Source organism: Colias philodice, chromosome 17, assembly GCF_061535455.1.
Source record: "Colias philodice isolate Cphi_HAF_F1 chromosome 17, ilColPhil1 Martin Lab GWU primary, whole genome shotgun sequence".
NCBI lineage: Eukaryota > Metazoa > Arthropoda > Insecta > Lepidoptera > Pieridae > Colias > Colias philodice.
Window position 1 is genome coordinate 9,859,510 of NC_143102.1, and position 20,560 is coordinate 9,880,069.

At 32.7% G+C, this 20,560-nt stretch overlaps 1 protein-coding gene and 1 long non-coding RNA gene across 5 annotated transcripts in view; one reads left to right on the forward strand and one right to left on the reverse strand.

Annotated features, from left to right (window-relative positions):
- The window catches only part of LOC149481301 (uncharacterized), a 74,021-nt gene extending 62,138 nt beyond the window's left edge, over window positions 1-11,883 (forward strand). Inside the window, exon 3 of the long non-coding RNA XR_016316902.1 lies at window positions 11,529-11,883. This is a non-coding gene — a long non-coding RNA (uncharacterized LOC149481301). The remainder of the gene's footprint in view (window positions 1-11,528) is intronic.
- The window catches only part of LOC149481299 (Ig-like and fibronectin type-III domain-containing protein 2), a 173,751-nt gene that overhangs the window by 131,251 nt on the left and 21,940 nt on the right, over window positions 1-20,560 (reverse strand). The window lies entirely within an intron of this gene.

The window sequence follows — 20,560 nt, forward strand, 5'->3', positions numbered from 1 at the left end:
CTGTTTTGAGTCTGTTTTTTTATCGTAGTCTGTCTTTTTTCTTTTTCAGCTGCCAATCTCAGGGGATCTATTTTAATTTTTCATACCTCAATTTCTAGCTTTTCTTTGGTTTCGCAATTTTTTCTGTACAACAAAATATAATATTTAGTGTTCAAAATACAGTGCAATGCAACCAACTTTATTTTACACTTACATGACGTGTATAATCATTGTTATTAGACTATTAAAGATTTATTTTTCTACTAAGTCATGACATAAGTTAAGTTGTAGTGTAAACACCTACAGTCAAAATAGTACTAGGAACTGCCAAGATCGGTAAAAGTAATGTTTTATGCTTTTTTCCGAAGTTTCTAAAAGATTACGTGCATACTTAAAGATGACCATTACCAATACTAATTATCTGTAGATATTTAATTACGACAGCTACTCAAATGATTTATTTCATTAATTTATACGTAGTTTAATGTTTATAGGTAGAAAGTTTTAAATTATCTTACGCAAAAACAATGTTTTAGTGTGAACTTATCAGGATTCTGGATGGTCCTCAGTATCCTGGCTTTCAATTTGACAGGAACCTGAGACCAGGATCCTGAGAATATCTGTCTAATATTTAAAAAAACATATCAATTTACAACATTTAACCAGAATTAAGCAAAACTAGGCCTTTGCGTCAGCATCTTACGTATCAAAACGCTATATTTCCTAATATTATTTATTAATTACGTAAAAAATATCTTACCAGGATTCTGGGAACTTCACTGATTACGACACCACTTCCCTTACTTACCGCGCCGGGCTGACTGTACTACGCGCTAGATGTGAATAGCTAGATGATATTCTTTGTCTCTTCGTACGTCTGATTGACTCAGCTGAACGGCAACATCGCATGACAAAAAACCTAGCTGTTATTTGCTTATTTTACATCGACCAGGATCCTGATATGAAAGCGTGGGGACAAAATGTTGACAATATTTTTTTAATGTTTTTTTGGGAAAATAAGATAATAATTATTCTACCTAGCAAGAAAACACAGTAAACTCATCGATTTGGCTTTCAAATTACCTTGATACAGAAAAGTAAATAAATCACGACGAACTTTAAACCAGAATTTGTCCGAGGGACAGTTCAGGATCCTGAGAATTTGACACTTTGAACAAAGATTTAGTGGCATAAATAAATGTTTTTATTAATTATTTTCAGTGACCAACAAGAAGCAGCTTTAAATAACAGTATTCCGTACAAATTAATTACTTTGAAACGTTTTTTTTAGTATAATTTGGCTGAGCCGCTAAAAATTCCTTACTTTGTAGAACTACCCATATATATATTACTAGCATTTGCTTGTGACTTTACTTGTATTCATGGGCTGATTGCATATAATTCACATCTTTTCGTTCATAGCTTCTTTATTAGTTCATCAATTTAACTTTTGTTAATATTTTGCGCCACAAATACACTTTAACACCAAAATAGTACAAATAATAAAAAGTAAAAAAACTAAAACCCAACTACGACAAAAAACGACGCTGAAAAAGTATAAAACAAGATTTTCAGAATTCCACTATGTAGAGATAAATTTTCATGTTTGGAAAGGCGTAGTCACACGTTACATATATCTACCGTAGCACTTTGACAACGTGTGACTACGCCTTTCCAAACATGAAAATTTATCTCTACATAGTGGAATTCTGAAAATCTTGTTTTAAGTATACTTTTTCAGCGTCGTTTTTTGTCGTAGTTGGGTTTTAGTTTTTTTACTTTTTATTATTTAATAGTGTAAGGTATAATACTTATATTTACAGTCTATCCTCTATTCTAATTTCGACGTAGATGACGACGACTACACAACTATAATATTGCGACAAGAAATAAAAATCTCTCTCAAAAATTTCATCCATCTATACATTTATCATTTGAAAATGAAGGTAAAGAGCAATTCAAATATTATAAAACAAAGCCTTGTACTTGTCTGTTTGTTTCGCGATAAACATAAAAACAACTGCACCAATTTTCATTCCATTTTTATCAATATTATATAATTTGTTAAGTTTTAAACAACATGAGCGAAGCGGCGGGTGGAAAGCTAGTTAAATATATAGGTACCTACCTAATATAACCTTACCAATGTTATACAATATGCATAAAGTAGAAACTCACTCCGGTACGACTCAGTTTAATTGGAGACGATTAAAGTCGAAATCATATTTAATGCCAACCTCGCTCGGGACATATTGGCATTTGATCTTGCTTCCAGAAATGTTGAATTTTGATGAAAACTATGAAACTATAAATTCAAATCGAATGAAGTGAGATAGTTGTGAATAGTAAAGTGTGATTTTCATAGTAATCACATTCTAAAATATGTGATCTTTTGCTTTCGCTCTAATGTTTAAATTAATTGTATTTTCTAAAAATATTTATTTTTCTACAAGCGTCTGATTTACGTGTGACCTAAAATCGTGAAGATCCTTCCTCGTAATTGACCGTGTATTACCTGAAAGGAAAAGAAATATTCATTTAAATATTTTTCATGAAAATCATTAAGTTAATAGATATAATAATGCACACACTTAACACATTTCTTCAAAAAATTTCAGCCAAAAAAATTCAATTAAAATTAAAAGGAAATAAATAAATTGTTATAAACGTCTTGATAAATAGCATAACAATAAAATCGTGTTTTAAATCTATTAAAGGAGATTCATGTAGGTACCGCCTCCTTGGTACAGTGGTTGACGCGCCAGCGTAGCACCGAGGGGTCCTGGGTTCGATTCCCGGTGGAGACGAAGAAAAAAAAATGTCTCGATCTGGCAGGACACAGAAGGCTGATCACCTACTTGTCCCCAAAGAAAATCGATCAGTGAAACAGATGTATAATGCATCTGCCTCTTACCCCACTAAGGGACATGGGACTTCACTTTATGTCTAGGTACATGCACTTATTCTAGTAATCTTTTAGTTTCTAGATCTATGACGTGAATGCACAAGCGGTCACTGCTTTAATAAACACATCCTCAATTATTTATTTAGAGTATATTCGCCTAATTCCTATCATCACAAGATTATTTACATCATCACAGAGTATAAAATCTTTGTGAAGAATATTTAGTAAGAAATGAGTTAAAAATACATTAATTTTGTTCTATTTTGACCTCGATACAGTAATATTACATGGAAACGAAATAGTATGTAGGTAGGTATTTGATAATATTTGCTTATACGTTTCCTTTGGTATCTTGTATAAGTCATAATATAATATGTCTCAGACACATTATGTATTATGTTTTTGCACATCCCCAACACATAACAGCTCTTTTAGACCATAATTCTAAAGAGTTGCTTCATAAAAAAGTATCTTTAAAAAACCAACCTATAATATATATATTAATACCTCTAACCAGATTCGCTTGATAGAGTCATCAATAAACTTTAACATTCATAAAAACAGTCCAATAGAAATGACTCCATATAAATGTTAATATTGTACTACCCTATTTAAAATGCCGGACGAACCAGGGGCAAACCACTAGTAGAATATTGAAAGCCAATCCTCGATGGTCGACGCGGTTCAAGGAATAAATTTTCTTCGCTTTCTCGAAGATGTAATTTTATCTACAAAGTGTACTTAAGCAGAAAATTCAACTTGCTTCTATAATATGATAGCAGGTGCATAACATCATTATAAAGAAAAGCAATGTAACGATAAATCTTGAAATATGGTTAAAATATCATATTTTAAAATAAAATAAAATAATTTGGAAAATCCAAAAGTGCACGCCTCATAATTTTTTTTTAATAAATATTTATTAATTATTATTTTTGTTTATTTAATAACAATTAAACCACATCGAATCAGACCCTGAAAAATGAAAGGGTTCTATTCCTGAACATACTCAAGCGTAAGAGAAAAAAAAAGACTCGATTAGTAAAGTATTTCGGTCGCTATCGTGTTAACAAGAAAAAGGATCCGCACATACAGACACACGGACGTCCAAGACAGAACTTTTTTAAACTGTTTTTTAACTAGTTTAAATAACAAAAATGACATCAAAAATATCATGAACGTTAAAAATAGTGTTTTTTCTTAATATGTGTGTGTATGTATTATCTTACAAGTGCAATGTATGATACATAAAGACATTTTAAGTTTGAAAAATCAGATGTTTTGCGCGAAGTGACAGTAGTACCCACCTCAACGCTTCGCTTATGAGGCGTGCAATTAACTTTAGACATCGAAACTAGTGAATTTGTATTGATGAAGTTAGATGTAGAGATAGTAATTTGTACAATGTATGCTATTGAACTACATTAATTTTAATTTGAACTACATTAATTTTAATTTACCTTTACCAGGCAATTCAGATGCTAAGGTATTATGAAGAAAGCAAATTGATTCGTATTCGTAACCTCCAAAATTATGGCTCAAAAGTTAAAAGAATAAACAGTAAAGCTTTTATATTAGGTATATTATTTAATTTTTATATTATTTCACAAAAAAAAACTTATCAAAACTCTTCCATCGAACTGATTAAAAATGAAATCAAAGTTCGGAACTTAAAACAATACGAGTGAAACAGAAAACTCTTCCTAAGAAAATAGTTGGGAATCTCGATTCAGAAATGTATTCGGTTGATTTGGTTTACAATAACTGAATAAATGGAACCATTTTCCACTATACCTATTTATTTATACATATATATTTCGTATTTCAGGAGCAGCCAGGATATTATCATCGTGTCTTAAAGCAGTAATAATTCCAGTGTGGAAAAAGGACAGATATAATACGTTGTCCTAGCACCATCATACTGGAAATAATACTGCTATAAGACATAATGGTAACCCCCCGTTCATGTAACAAAACCTTCAGAATATCAGCACTCATTTGCACGACTTCAAAGAAATTAAATTCCGACGAAAGTCATTTTTAATTACGCCAAAGAATCTTGGGCGTATCTTGTAGGGGTGTAATTTTATATTAAAAATTTGTGAAGTAATTATTTGTAGCGTGATCGCTGTTTCTAATACTGAAAGCTAAATTCAGAACGCAGTATTTTAGAAGCACATTTTTAGGTATTGATTAATTCTTAGTGTTCTTAAATTATTATAAAGCTTTGTACTGAAAACCTTTATCTTAAAAAATGTGTTTACATACATCTTCCTTTTTAACCGACTTCTTATTTTTTCGTCAGTAGGTAAATGAAATGTAATTGATACATTTGTAATGTACATATTTAACTTATGAATGTGAAATGCAAAAATGGTTGCCAAAAACCATTCAGGTATTACTTACTCATCTTATTTCTAAATAAGATGATTTAATTGTGCAAAACATGTTCACGGTTGACCACAATCTATTTCTTACTCGGTTGTCAAATACTGAAATTATATATTTTGTAAGAACTTTAAACCTTCTTTACGTTATCTATAACGTAATGAAGACATCACAGCGTAAAAAGTTGTTAAATAACAAACTATCTCTATGTTTTTGTTATTTTGACCCTATTTTTTACTTCAAATAAGAAATCACTAGTGCTAAGCTTAGCCATTCTAGTGTCTCACAAAACAGCCTTTTTTGTGACGGCATTGAGCAAACAGAACTCACTGAATCTTGAAAATATTGCCAGAAATAACGTAATTTATGCAATTGAAAGGAAAATTTCACCTTTTTCTTTTTTAATGAATAATGAGGGAAGGAATTTTATTACACTGCAACATTAAAATAATCTATACTAATATTATAAAGAGGAAAGGTTTGTATGTATGTATGGTTTTCACGCATAAACTACTGGACCGATTTTGATGAAATTTGGCACAGATAATCTTTAGACCCTGAGAAAGAACATAGGCTAACTTTTATTGCGAAATATGTACCACGGGCGAAGCCGGGGCGGACTGCTAGTAATACATATTACGAATACATATTTGAGGTTCAATCTATTTGAATTATACATATTTTAAACAAGTTTTCTAAATAAAATGAATTATGGCTATCCAATGTTACATTTTTACATGAATTATTATGTAAAAATCGGTGTAAAAAAAATATTCTACCTCCTGCAATAGCCAAGACAAAAATCGATTTTCCACCAAAAAAGCTAAGTGTTATACAGCAACACTGCAGAAAAGTTAAGCTATCTCGCTGTCAAATTTGATCAACATCAAAGGGCTTCAACAAAAATTGTTAAGACATGACAACGCTGAAAGTTGCAGAACCTTTCAACTGTTATAGGGTTGTCACTTGTTTCTTTTTAACGTTAATTAAATATAAAATATATTTTTACAATTTATTTTAGTAAATAGAGATGTGTAAAAAAGCGATATTTAGAGAAGTAAATAAAATAAAAAATTGGTTGTCTGTAAAGTCGGTTTACTGACGATAGTTGAACGTGACAACGTCCGATTGTGCTTCTTTGTCGCTCGTTCCGCGCTCTCGCTTGCACTTCAAGCCATGGAACGCCTCAGAGCGAGGTAACGCCGCATGAGTCATGTTTTTTCGTGCGTGCAGCCGGCTCTATCGAATTATAAGACGTTGTCACGTCAAAATTAATTATTAAAGCAAAATTTAAAGCAAGCTAGAATTAAGGTATTATGTAACTTTATATTAAAACAAAGCAAACTCAAACACACATCTGTATTAATATTTAATCCAAAAAAAACATATTATCGTATAATAACGTATCATATTATTCTGCATCTGGTGTCAAAACTCAAATAATCAAAAAAAAAAAGACGGGTTGCACGGGACGGGAGTGCCGGCAGAAGTGAAAACTTGATTATTAACGTTGAGCATGTTTGATATTTTGGAATGGTATCCGTCTTACGCTTTTTCGATCAGGTCACGTGTCCTGACGCGAGTTTAAGATTTTATACCCATTACAGAAAAAGTGCTCAACGCCGCTAAAGAAGTTTTCACTTCAAAAACTAAATCGATCATCAAACAACCATACAGCTTATAAGAATGCTACACCTACGAGCCTCTAAGTATCGCATACGATTTGCTCACCCGGGACCATAATTCTATTCCCAATGGACGAGAGTATGATATAACTTCCTATTTGAAGAAAGTATTTTCACGATACGCCTTTTCGGTATTGTATAAGAAATGGTTCGGGAAAAGGATATTTTACACGTATTTTGCTTTGTAGAATTACTTTGCTATTGAATAGCTTCTATCGCGGGCCTTGAGCGCGGGGACCGAATCGAGAAATTCCGTAACGAAAAAATCTCACGCTCCCCACTCCGACGGGCTCGGAGGTGTGGCTTGAAGGCATGCTATGCAATAGCTTTACCGCGGCAGTCCCCGAGTGCCACACGTCTGTTTTTTTTTTTAATATTTTTTTAGTAAACGGTTTTGACAGCCCTATCACTATCCCTATTTTCGTATATATTTAAGATATTTCGGACAGTAAAATATGAAATTCCAAAACTTTTCGTACTAATGTAACAATGACTTCAGTGTTTCTTGTAATTTTAATCATTATTAACGCGAAAATTTGCTCAATTTCCTACTTTTTCTGGGAGGTTTTAAATGTTCTTTGACGATTTTTTTATTCAATCTACTTTTTTATACAATAGTCGTCCCGGGAAATGTCCCTTTGGTCCCCAGTTATCACGAGTTACGTCTTATTCTCAAGCTATGAATAGGTAGACTAATCAATCCTGAATATAATATCTAATTAAATAATCTTAATATATATATAAATCTCATGTCACAATGTTTGTCCTCAATGGACTCCTAAACCACTTAACCGATTATAATAAAATTCGCACACCATGTGCAGTTCGATCCAACTTGAGAGATAGGATAGTTTAAACATGGGACCACGGGCGAAGCGCTAGCATATTATAGATTGTCTTCTCATATAGCCTTAATATTTGTGGGATACAAAATAATCTTGAAACATTTTTCTTTGAATTTTCATGTGATGTTCTTATATATCTATGAATTTCATACAGTCATGTAATAGCAATTTATTCGTCAGGTAGGTTGTGAAGATTATGACGTCACTAATTAAAGCCGAGCCTGCATTATTGTAGCTTCCAATGTTCTATGGAGAAGTATTTTCAATAGAAATGAATTTTCATTCTTACTTTACAGAAACAAAACGTAGTTAAAGGTAAATAGGATTTAATTGGCGTGAATCTTTAACAAGTGATTAAGATTAATCTTCGACATTCAGTATATTAATGTAAATATAATGAAACGGTATCGATTTTTTTCTGAGTTTCAGGCTCTATCAAACATACACACATATAAATTGATTCCTTGGATTATTGCAACTTATGTACGTGAGTGAGTGAATGTTGCATTAGATAAATTAAAATCTAATAAAAACTCTCTCTTTAAAATCGTCTTTGAACCAAATACCTACGTAGTTCTTAAAAGAAACAAAATTTTAAAACCCCCATAACACTAAGGGCCGATTTTTCAATGCTTGGATAAAGCTTATTCGTCGAATAATGTATAAAACTACCATTTTAAAAACGTATTCTAATTGCCCGTATTTGACAGTTTACGTGACATTTTAATATTATCGTGTAATACTTTATTAGACGGATAAGTTTTATCCAAGCATTGAAAAATCGGCCCTAAACCAAATCAAAATTCAATCAACCATTTAGCATCTCATTACGCGAACAATACAAATTTCCCTCCATAAACGTTATAAACATTGTCACAAAATAAGAAAATACGAAGCATATTTCAACAGACGAGATTGAAAGTCTAATCAAGTGTCCCACAGGATATGTCCATTTTGTTCCTTTATTATACTGAATACCGCACAAAACCCGTCATTATTCTATAATACAAGCTATTGTCGTGCCGTTCCACTCGCACTATCGTTATTTACAATGTGCTAGAGAGGAACGGATGGTGTAGGATTTATGCATCATAGTTGGACTGTAGGATAAAATTATTGTGCTTGGATTATTCTAAGGTTATTTTGCGATGTTATAGTCTGTTTACGTAAGTTTTGGACGAAATTGATAGAGGAAATTTGGAAGTTTATATTACAAAAATAGCTAAAAAAATCTAAAGAACATGGGTTTTGTCAGCTTTCTTTGATAATAATATATTGTTATGATGATAAAAGTGGGTCAAAATCGAGTATAAAGGTCGTGTAAAAGTCGTTTACAATTAATCTACAGCTGAAGCTTACAGAGGTGATGTAAACGTGGTAATGATATAATATTTTCCTTATTCTTCCTTATCTTCAAGATAAACGGGGGACCATCAATTTCAATTGTAGAATCATGTGTCACTCTAGCTTAAATCGCAGACTCTATATTGTATAAGATTATTTACAATGTTAGTTACCATACTCCTCCGAAACGGCTGGACCGATTCTCATGAAATTTTGTGTGCATATCGGGTAGATCTGAGAATCGGCTAACATCTATTATTCCTAAGAGATAAGAGTAAGGCAGAAAAACGTTTGCCGGGACAGCTAATATGTTTACAATCACACGATTTAAAAAGAACTAACTATAACAAAGAGTTTTATCTTATTACTAGCTGCTCCGCGCGGTTTCACCCCCGTGGCTCGTCACCTGTTGATCGTAGCGTGATAATATATAGCCTTCTTCGATAAATGAGCTATCGAACACCGAAAGAATTTTTCAAATCGGACCAGTAGTTCCCGAGATTAGCGCGTTCAAACAAACAAACAAACTCTTCAGCTTTATAATATTAGTATAGATACAGTTCTGTTCATCAGGATTTAATGTTATTTGTATCTACCATTAAATATCTTATTTTCAAATACAATTCCAACAAAATGCCAAATAGAAATCCGTCCGTGACGCGGGGATCCAATCCAATCCACGTCACTCAAGTAGACTACAAGCCCGCATATGAAAAAAATATGGGTCAAATGAACCACCACGGGACATATCTAGTACGAAAGAAGAGCAAAAAATAATAAGATTCATCACTATGCCGTCACTTGTAAGTTGTCCAACTGAGTGCAGATGAGAATTGAAAAGTACAGGTAGACTCGGTAAATTTTGGTCATATATTTTTGTACGGCATTCTTAACCATCGATAGATCCATTAAAAATAATAAGAAACCGCTCAGTGCCGTACAAAAATGTTGGTCCACCAAGTCGGAATTTTTATTTAATTTCCGAGAGTTACCGGGGGTAAATTTGGTCATTTGACCATGTACGGCATCTGTGTCATACTATTGCTATACTGCTTTTAATCCATTATTCCGCAACGCCGTACAAAAATCATGGGGACAAGGGGAAAAAATCGAGAGTTGCAATCCCCTCTCTTTCCCCACTCCAGGGGGTCATTTGACACAACACGAAATAAATTTATTTTTAAAGTATTTTATGCATAGATAATATTTTTTCATGTGCCGTACATTTTCGTTGGTTCAAAGGGGAAAAATCTGAAAAAGAAAAAATCCATATAACGAAATGTTTGCTTTATATTTTGATAATAAAATATAAATATACATTAATATTAAGAAGCTCGAGGTGGTTAATTATCACCTTGGAAAGTCGGAGTCAAGTGGAATGGACTCCGTTAAATTGATGAACTAATAAAAAAGCTATGAACGAAAAGATGTGAATTATATGCAATCAGCCCACGAATACAGGTAAAGTCACAAGCAAATGCTAGTATTATATACATATTCAAAATGTACAAGTAAAGCGCTTTCAAATGATACCAAACACGGCATATTTATCTTAACTTTATTTTTTTACTCTGTATGTTTTGTCCGCTAGAGGGCGCCACATTAGATTTTGTGAAACCCCATATAGCCTTTAGCTAGCTGGTCGCTGGTTATCCAGTGAACAATTCAGATGCTTCTAATGATATGTTATTTGTCGAATTCTGATAAGTAGTTTAGAAGTTACGAGGGAATAGATGAACATACATATATGACCTGTCAAAACCATAACCCTCCTTTTGCTTTGCCGTAGTTGGGTAAAAATATGTTAATGCCGTACTGTATCAAATGGCCAAAAAGCACCCTTAAAATTGTAGCTTTCGTCGCTTTCATCAGCCTAAAAGATGTGGTCTGCACAAAAATGTACGGCATCGTTTTTTCCTAATTTATCTATGTTAATACTATTTAAAACAACGAATAAAGTGTAGAAAACTATTATATTTCATTAATCTACGATGTTTAAACTTTAACAAAATTTCTGGTTTTGCATTTCTCTATAACTTTTTTTAGAACGGTTTCTTTTGAACGGCAATACTATACAACAATTGAATTTTACAATATCATGTTAAAAAAAAGTTCCCGTACAGGGTCAAATGACCTTACAGCTCTTTATATCAAGAATTCGATGAAATTAAGATGATTATTGGTATACATTTAAAAGAACAATTATTTTTTGACGGCATTGCTTTTAATAGTACTTTTGAGTGCTAGATAATGTTTTGGAACCGAAGCCGTACTTAGTCAAATGACCCCCTGGAGTGGGGAAAGAGAGGGGATTGCAACTCTCGATTTTTTCCCCTTGTCCCCATGATTTTTGTACGGCGTTGCGGAATAATGGATTAAAAGCAGTATAGCAATAGTATGACACAGATGCCGTACATGGTCAAATGACCAAATTTACCCCCGGTAACTCTCGGAAATTAAATAAAAATTCCGATTTGGTGGACCAACATTTTTGTACGGCACTGAGCGGTTTCTTATTATTTTTAATGGATCTATCGATGGTTAAGAATGCCGTACAAAAATATATGACCAAAATTTACCGAGTCAACCTGTACTTTTCAATTCTCATCTGCACTCAGTTGGACAGCTTACAAGTGACGGCATAGTGATGAATCTTATTATTTTTTGCTCTTCTTTCGTTCTAGATATGACCCCTGGTGGTTCATTTGACCCATATTTTTTTCATATGCGGGCTTGTAGTCTAAAGAGGTAACAAAATGTTTATTAAATTTACCTAGATCTCGTCACGGTGTAAAAACTTTGGCGTAATTCGATAAGAGAAGACTGGCGTTTAAATAAAGCTTAACTGTTATATTTTAGACTAGCTTCCGCCCGCGACTCCGTCCGCGCGGATGTCGGTCTTCGCGTGGATGGTTTATTTCTCCATTTTGAGTAACTCTGACAATGACATCTTATAAATATCTATTGGACCCAAATACGGCTAGGCCTATAATAATACGCAACGTGTGTTCGCGGTTCTACAGAACAACGTCTATGGATAAAACTGAAAAATTAAGATTAATTTTTTTTTACGTATTTTTCCAGGATAAAAAGTATCCTATTTTACGCCCAGGATAATAAGGTATAATTATACCAAGTTTCATCGAAATCGAAGCGTTAGTTTTTACGTGATGCCTGAACATACAGACAGACAGACAGACAGACAGACAGACAGACAGACAGACAAAAATTTTTTTAATCACATATTTGGGTTTGGTATCGATCCAGTAACACCCCCTGCTATTTATTTTTTCAATATTTTCAATATACAGAATTGACCCTTCTACAGATTTATTATATGTATAGATTATAAAAGAGCTATTCATGTGTGAAATAAGAACTGTATTCGAATAGTATTATGTATTAATTAGGTATGAGAGTTTGAATAATTTAGGACCAGAATTTGTTATATGGAAAAAAACATATTGATACGAAAAAATAGATTTTTCTTTGTCTATCTCTACATTTTTTCCAGTTATATTCTGTTTATTCAATACCAGATATAGTATTAATATCCAGATTAGAGCAGATTTAGGAGAATATATGGATTACCAATCTTGTAATCAATTAAATAGTTGTGGAATCAAGGCAAAACAAAATTTTCGGTCATCGAGCACTCTCTAATGCTGACATTTATATGTATCGTGCTATAAGTGTTGCCGTTTTATAAAAATCGTGTTGTAAGTCTTGATATTGTCTCACGCGAAAGGTTCATTAATTAATAATTATTAAACTGTTATCTAAAGTCATGTCATTACGAGTATGAAGCGAGTAGAAAGATATATTTTACGGACTTAATTGTCGAAATGAAATTATATTATATTATCAATGTGTCAGTGACAGAAATAATTAATATGTAACCATAGAATGGGTTCCTTTTCAAACCATTAATTAAAATCTATTAAAATACTATTTATACATCTATTTATTTAACTATTTATATACATAATGAAGTTTATGCTACAATTTCATACAAAAACACAGAAAAGTGCCTTATCCATATAATTCTTAACAGCTATAAACCTTCACTCAAACTCAAACTCTACCATTTATTTATTCATCTTAAAAAGCACTTTTGAATAATCATGACATATTTACCACCTAAAATCTTTCGCTGGTTCATACTAAACTATTAAATTTCTACATAGATTCACAGCCGGTTGTATCAAAGATGGAGTGCATATTAGAATTGGGTCCAGGGTCGGCCACTAAATATAGACATGCGTTGTCAGACGTTGGTAAATAACTCAGCTGTTTGTTCAATGATATTGTTAATGCAGTTTATATGTTACCGTCATCTGGTTGTATCTGCTATTTGGTTGAATGACTAGCCCGTGCATTGACGAAAACGAAAACTTGACGAGTCCCTTAGTCGTGTTCAATGAACTTGCTAGTCATTCAATTAAATAGCAGATTTACCAGGTGACTGCGACATATACACTAGTTGCCCGTCTCGGCTCGACCCAGGAAAAATTAAATACGATATAGTCATTTTATTATACAGGGTGTCCCACTGTTGGTATACTAAGCTCAAAGGAGGTTATAGTTTTGCATACGCTGAGTACGTAAAAAATACTTATAAAATTCAAGAAGCAGTTTTTTTTTCAAATGTTTGAACTTTGAATTCTTTAAACTCTATGTGTACACCCCTAACAAGCAACCCGCCCAGCTTTGCTACCAGCACGTGACTTATCGTTTAAGATTATGTTTTCATAGACAAAATGCTCACATTAGAGAAGCGGTATATGCCGGCTGAGCGAAGCTAGAGAAGAAAACATGGATTTCCAGGAAAAATTTTTTGATGTAATTTTGTTGTTTAAGTATTTTTTTCGTGATCAGTGTATGCAAAACTACAAGTCCCTTCGCGCTTAGTATACCAATAGATACATCCTGTATATTCGAAACACAATGTTGGTCAAATAAAGTAAATATTATAGAGGCAACTAAACATAACCTAATTAATTAACAACACGATTACAGTAATTAATTAACACGCTATGCAATTTCGTATATTTCACAACCATAAACATGACAGGTCTATCTATTATAATAATATTCAATCGTTATTATATTAACATTATTATCCAAATGATTTTAATACTTAGTATGTCAAAATTCTTATGAAGTTCTTCAAAGGAAAACCCGTACAATTACTTTTGGTTATATTTCTTTCTCAGGTCTCAAACTATTTGTTCCAAATTTCATCAAAATCGGTTCAGTGGTTTAGAAGAGACAGACAATCATACAAACAGTGTTATTTTCGCATCTATAGCATTTAATAAAAAATGATAATAATTAGTAAGGATTTACGTATGTCTGTCAGTAATTACTGTCGTACAAAATTATGTCATTGTTCTAAATTGTTCAGGTTTGACGTCAGTAGATAATAGGTCTCTTGTGATTAGACGCTCTGACTTCTGAGCAATGGTTGTCACGATTCATTTGGACAAAATATATGTTTTAAAGTAATTATTAAATGCACATTCATACATACCATCAATGTGACTGTTTCTTTATAAGTTCATGCTTTATTATAATTACTTATCTTATAACTAGCTGTGCCACGCGGTTTTACCCGCATTGCTCCTCTCCTATTAGTTTTAGCGTGATTACTATATTATTGTCTTATTCAATAAATGGACTTTCAAACTATGAAAGAAGTTTTAAATCAGTCCCATAGTTCCTGAGATTTGCGCGTGTAACCAAACAAACTCTGCAGCTACATAATAAAGATTAATATTTTTATAAACATTTAAACAGACTGAGAAGAAAGAATACTATCTAGAATCTAATAAAAATATTGAAAGTACAATAACATCTTGAAGCAACTATGCATTTAAATTGAATGGTTCGATCCTAGAATAAAACTAAAGAGAAGTTACTCTTACTACGTACTCCGATGTACCTATATCCAACGTAGATTAGAGTCCTGAGCGAGGGATTCAATAAACGACGACCGAAGAAAATAATTTAGCGACGAGTGCTACACTCGACTATTCATTTCCTTCTAAGCCAATATGAAATAAACTGTTTTTTTTTCTACCGACTCGACGTTATCTAACCAGCCAGTACTGTTTGATATATTGTTTTCATTCGATTTTATTTTAAAATTGAATTAGCTAATTTATCTGTTACTTATATAAAAAAACAGTCATACACGTTTAAAAAGTCATCGATGTATGTAAACTTAATTTTCTCATCAATCGAAAAAAAAACATCTTGAGCCGCGCCAAATCGAAAACCGCGTTCCTTTTTCAAAATATTTTTTTTAAATAGACTTTACATTCAGCCAGCGTCAAAATGTTGCCAGCTTGTAATCCGAAAAAAGCAATTATTATTGCTCTATTATCAGACAATGTACATGAATACTAGATTTATCGCTACAGTAGCGTGAACATGCAATCTATTGGCAACACGATTTGCTAATTAGGATTTCCTGTCTGCAGGTAACTCGTAACAAATATAATATAGTGCTATACTCACACGCGTTTAGCACTTAGTTATATCCCACGATAGGATTACTCCATTGTTTTATTTAAATGGGTTTAATTTTGATTTTTTTTTTAATACAAAATACTCGAAAATTGCAAAATAATTAGTTCTTGTCCGTTTTGCTTTGAAACTATTGTGTACAACAATGTTTTTAATGTCATAATTTGTATTTTTTACCATTCCAATATAGTGATTTGAATGCGTTATTTGGAAGTCAACTATGCGCGGTCTATTTTATTAATTGATTATTTGAGAAATCTAAAATTGGTTATCCGCATCCACAAACCAAATGAATAAAGACGCAACAAAAAACCAAGCCAACCCTATAAAAAGTTAAGTACACTTCATAAGCATTGGTCGAAAAGACCCGTGTCGCGAAATAAATCCCTGTTACAAGATTATAAAGGGTTGATCGGTCATATCGGTCACTCTGAGGTAACGTGAGTCAAATGGGCTTAACCCTTCACTGCTCACTACAATAAAATTAAAATTACTTTTCGCTTTAGCGGTTTTTAATATCTTGATTCAAGATTTACGATTCGGCGTGTATTTATTTTTAGAAATATTTATTCCTCATAATATATATTATGTGCCTTGCAAACATATATTTAACTAGCTTCCGCCCACGACTTTGTACGTGCATCTCCGTTTTTCCCCGTTCCCGCAAGAATTTCGGGAAATCCTTTCTAAGTGGATGCCTACGTCCTAACATATACCTGCATGTCAAATTTCAGTCCGATACGTCCAGTGGTTTGGGCTGTGCGTTGATAGATCACTATATCAGTCACCTTTGAGTTTTATATAAATAGATTTAGTGGGTATGGAGATTGTAGGGTATGTATGTGTGTATCTTTCCATCATCAAACGAGCAAATAGCATATTTAGTAAATATTAGTTATTAGTTACACTACTTACCGATAATTATTACAGTATCTAAGAATGCTATTAAATTCTAGAAACTGAATAACATTCAATTGAATAAGACAGCATCCAAAACTACGAAAAAAATAATGAAAAACACTTTTTAAATTCATCGAAATCAAATCAAAAATTAAAAAACATTTTCCTTCGAACCAATAATTTTTGACAAAATGAAAGCAAATATTCCAGTTATAGCAATGAATCAGGTAAATGACAATAAAGGATCAATCTTGTAAAAGAAACCCTAATGAATTCGCTTCAAAACAATCCCGAACGAATTGGCAATTTTTCATTCGTATACTTACAAGTGGTAGTTATTTTTCGGTTGTGGTACAAGTTATAAGCTCATTATTTTTAATGTAAATAGATTTTTATTTTATACATATATGCTCTCCATTATCCTTACTCAGAGACGAATCTAACAAAGCTAAAAACAATAGGTGCGTGGTTTGTTTTCTCGAATGTGTTTGTCAATTACATAGTTATATCTTTCTAGATAGTTCTTTAGTTTTTTGAAGACCTAAATTTCATTATAACGATTTATAAACATTCCTTTGTCATTTGCACTTCTGCCAGGATTTCAGCAAGTACTTGACTTCAAAATTTTCTATTCATTCAACTTTATCGTTTATTAGTAGTGTAGTAGTGAAGTCCCATGTCCCCTAGTGGGGTAAGGGGCAGATACATATAGATATTTCATTGATCGATTTTCTTTAGGGACAAGATCAGCCTTCTGTGTCCCACCGGGAATCGAACCCCGGACCCCTCGTTGCTACGCTCACGCGTTAACCACTGTACCAAGGAGGCGGTCGAATTATCGTTCATTGAAGTTCGTTAGCTTATAACATACACCACGCAATATAAAAGAAAAAACGGAGCTATTAATTTTAATTTGTCCTCCCGAGGATTTGTGTCCTGTTGAATCTAAGGCTTGATTTACGATCCTTCTGTACTAACAAATTTCACGACGTTATTACTCTGTATTGATGTCATTATTAAATATTGTTTTGTTAATTTAATAGTATCTGAATTTAAGGGAATAAGGCCCTTGTTCCTAATGAAATAAGATCTAGTCTAGCTTAATGAAGTGTTGCGTTTTACAAATTGCTTTTCGTCCATTTTGAACGATCGTCGTTTTCTATATTTGTTATTTTAATAAAGTACTTCTTTTGTTAATATACATTACTTTCTTCAATAAGGTGATGAAAAAACATATTATGAGAAAATCTATGAGATCGTACAATATGTAATTAATCATTCGTCAATTTTTTCATTATATATTTTGTCAAACAATGAAAGTAACCAATCTAGTTACGCATCCACCCCAACCCTCGGTATTAGGTTGAGCAATAGCCTTCCGCTGGCCTCAGCAAGACCACCGGAGAGTTCTTGCAATTTAGCATAAGCGTTGCAGTTATTGAAAAACATTTATTTCGCAATAAGGTATCGATTGTATGATTGCATGTAATTCTGGCATTAACATTTGTGACTCCAAATCGTCCACTTGTTATAGTTAAGTAATAATTAAATAAGTTTAATTTTAATTTTATTTTATTTTTTAAAAAAGTCAAATCGCTCCCGCAAAGTTTAACTGGCGCAGCCGGTAGGATAGCCACATAAGGTCTGCATGTCTAGAGGTCTTCAAAATTAGCCCTAGAACATTGCTATAAAGGCCGTGCTATCCTAAAAGAACCGAAAAATAAATTTGTTAAACGACCACGACGAGGAATAATGGGATCGACGATCGGTTGGTGAGTAAAACTTTTTGCCATCCTTTCTGATATATTCCCATATCCTTTTCACGAGAGTGTAATTTTGACTTTTAACTATTTTTAACTGTTATTTTGGGATTGAACGTCTCGCATTATAACGGATCTGGTTTTAATATGAAATTCTATTAAATCAGTAATTAGTTATACATAAGAAATATCGTATTTAATTCTAAGAAATTGTCTTGCATAAAACTCTGCACAGACTAATTAGCTATAGAGTGTAACTTAAATAAAAGTTTTACATAAGAAAATTAAATGATTTTTGCATAAAGAAATATTAATATTAATTGATTTAATTGATCTCAAAATCGATCGTAATTCAATTAATGATTTTTATATTTTATATGTGATTTTATAACTTATTTCAAGTTTTAATTTTTATAGTAATTGATAACATATAATTTTTTTATTGTGCTATATTTTAAGAATTTTTATTATATTGTGTTTTAAATTGATTTCTGTGTGTGTGATTTTTATAATTCGAAATTATTGTAATTGGTTAAAGACTTCAGAACTTTAATTACTCTGTACTTATTTAACATGGAAAGCGTAAACGTGATAACAATTCCGAGTGATATGTTAAAGCTTATTCCTCTTTTTGGTGGAGACAAAAGAATTTTGAATCTATTCTTTCGAAAATGTGAATATATAATTAATAAATTTAGAGGGCATGAAGAGCAGAATATTTACGTTTTACATGCAATAACTAGTAGATTAATAGGCGATGCCGCCGCGTTATTATCCGAGCGCGAAGATATTAACACTTGGCCCGCGCTAAAAGAATTACTGGAACAACATTTTGGCGATCCGCGAACTGAGGATTGCATAAAAATCTCTCTCGAGTCCTGTAAAATAAAATCCGGGGAAAGTTATCTTGAATTTTGTAATAGGATACAGAATATTAGATCGTTACTAATATCGAAGGTTAATTTATCGGTAGATACGGAAATTAAACGCGCGAAAATTGCGATTTATAATCATACAGCCCTGAACGTTTTCTTGTATAATTTGCCCGAAAATATGGTGCGAATTGTTAGACTAAAATCGCCTAATACATTAGAACAGGCTCTAGAAATTGTGTTAGAAGAAGTTAATTTTCACGAACAATATCAGTCGCGCAATCGTACCCATAATAATACAACGGTGCCCCAATTTTTACAAAATCCTCAACAAAGATTTAATTTTGGGACACCAAATGTACCTCAAAAATTTGGTTTTAAATTCACACCCCAAGAACCTTTTAATAAAAATCCACAATTTGGTTATAAGCCACCGTTTAATAAAAACCCACAGTTCGGGTATAGGCCTTCATTCAATCAAAATCCACAATTTGGTTATAGACCAACATTAAATCAAAATCCACAATTCGGTTATAGGCCAACATTTAATCAAAACCCACAATTTGGTTATAGGCCTCCTGAAACTTTTGGTATGACGCCACAGAATTTCGGTCAAAAACCTCCTCAAAATAACCGCTTTGAGTCTACTGACGCTTCCATGAGGACGGCACCCCCTCGACCACAAAATATAACTCAGCCAGGTTTTAGAGTGAATGAAACCGACTTACAACTTAATGACAATTCACTATATGACAATTATTACTATGACTATCATCCTTACGACTATACGAATTACTATGACTATAATCCTTATGACTATACGAATTACGAATACGATGAGAATGAGATTTATACACCCACTGATGATACTCAAGACATTAATGTGCTTCCGTCTGATGAAGAAAATTTTCAAACGAAAGCCTCTATAAAGAAAAAATCATAGAATTAAATTGCGATCCAAATCTGAAATTGCCACACATTTATATTCCTGAAATTAATTCCAAATTTATGGTTGATACTGGGAAGCAAAATTTTAACGCGGACGCTTTATCTAGAATTAGAGTTAACGCTACGCATTCCGATAATGAAAACGAATCCATGGTTGTTAATATAGGCGATAGAGACAATAGGCCAAGAACGCGTAACGACTCTAGTACAATTTCTATACCAGAACGCGATTCTAGTGAAACGATATCTATTCCCGACTCTGAAACTCTATCGGCGCTAAGTTCTCCTAGAACATGTGACTACCCAGTCAGGTCACCATCTGTAACGTCAAAATCGGATACAGTTCATTCAGCTAATATAGTAGAATCGTCCGGTATACCTATATTACACGAAGCAATAGATA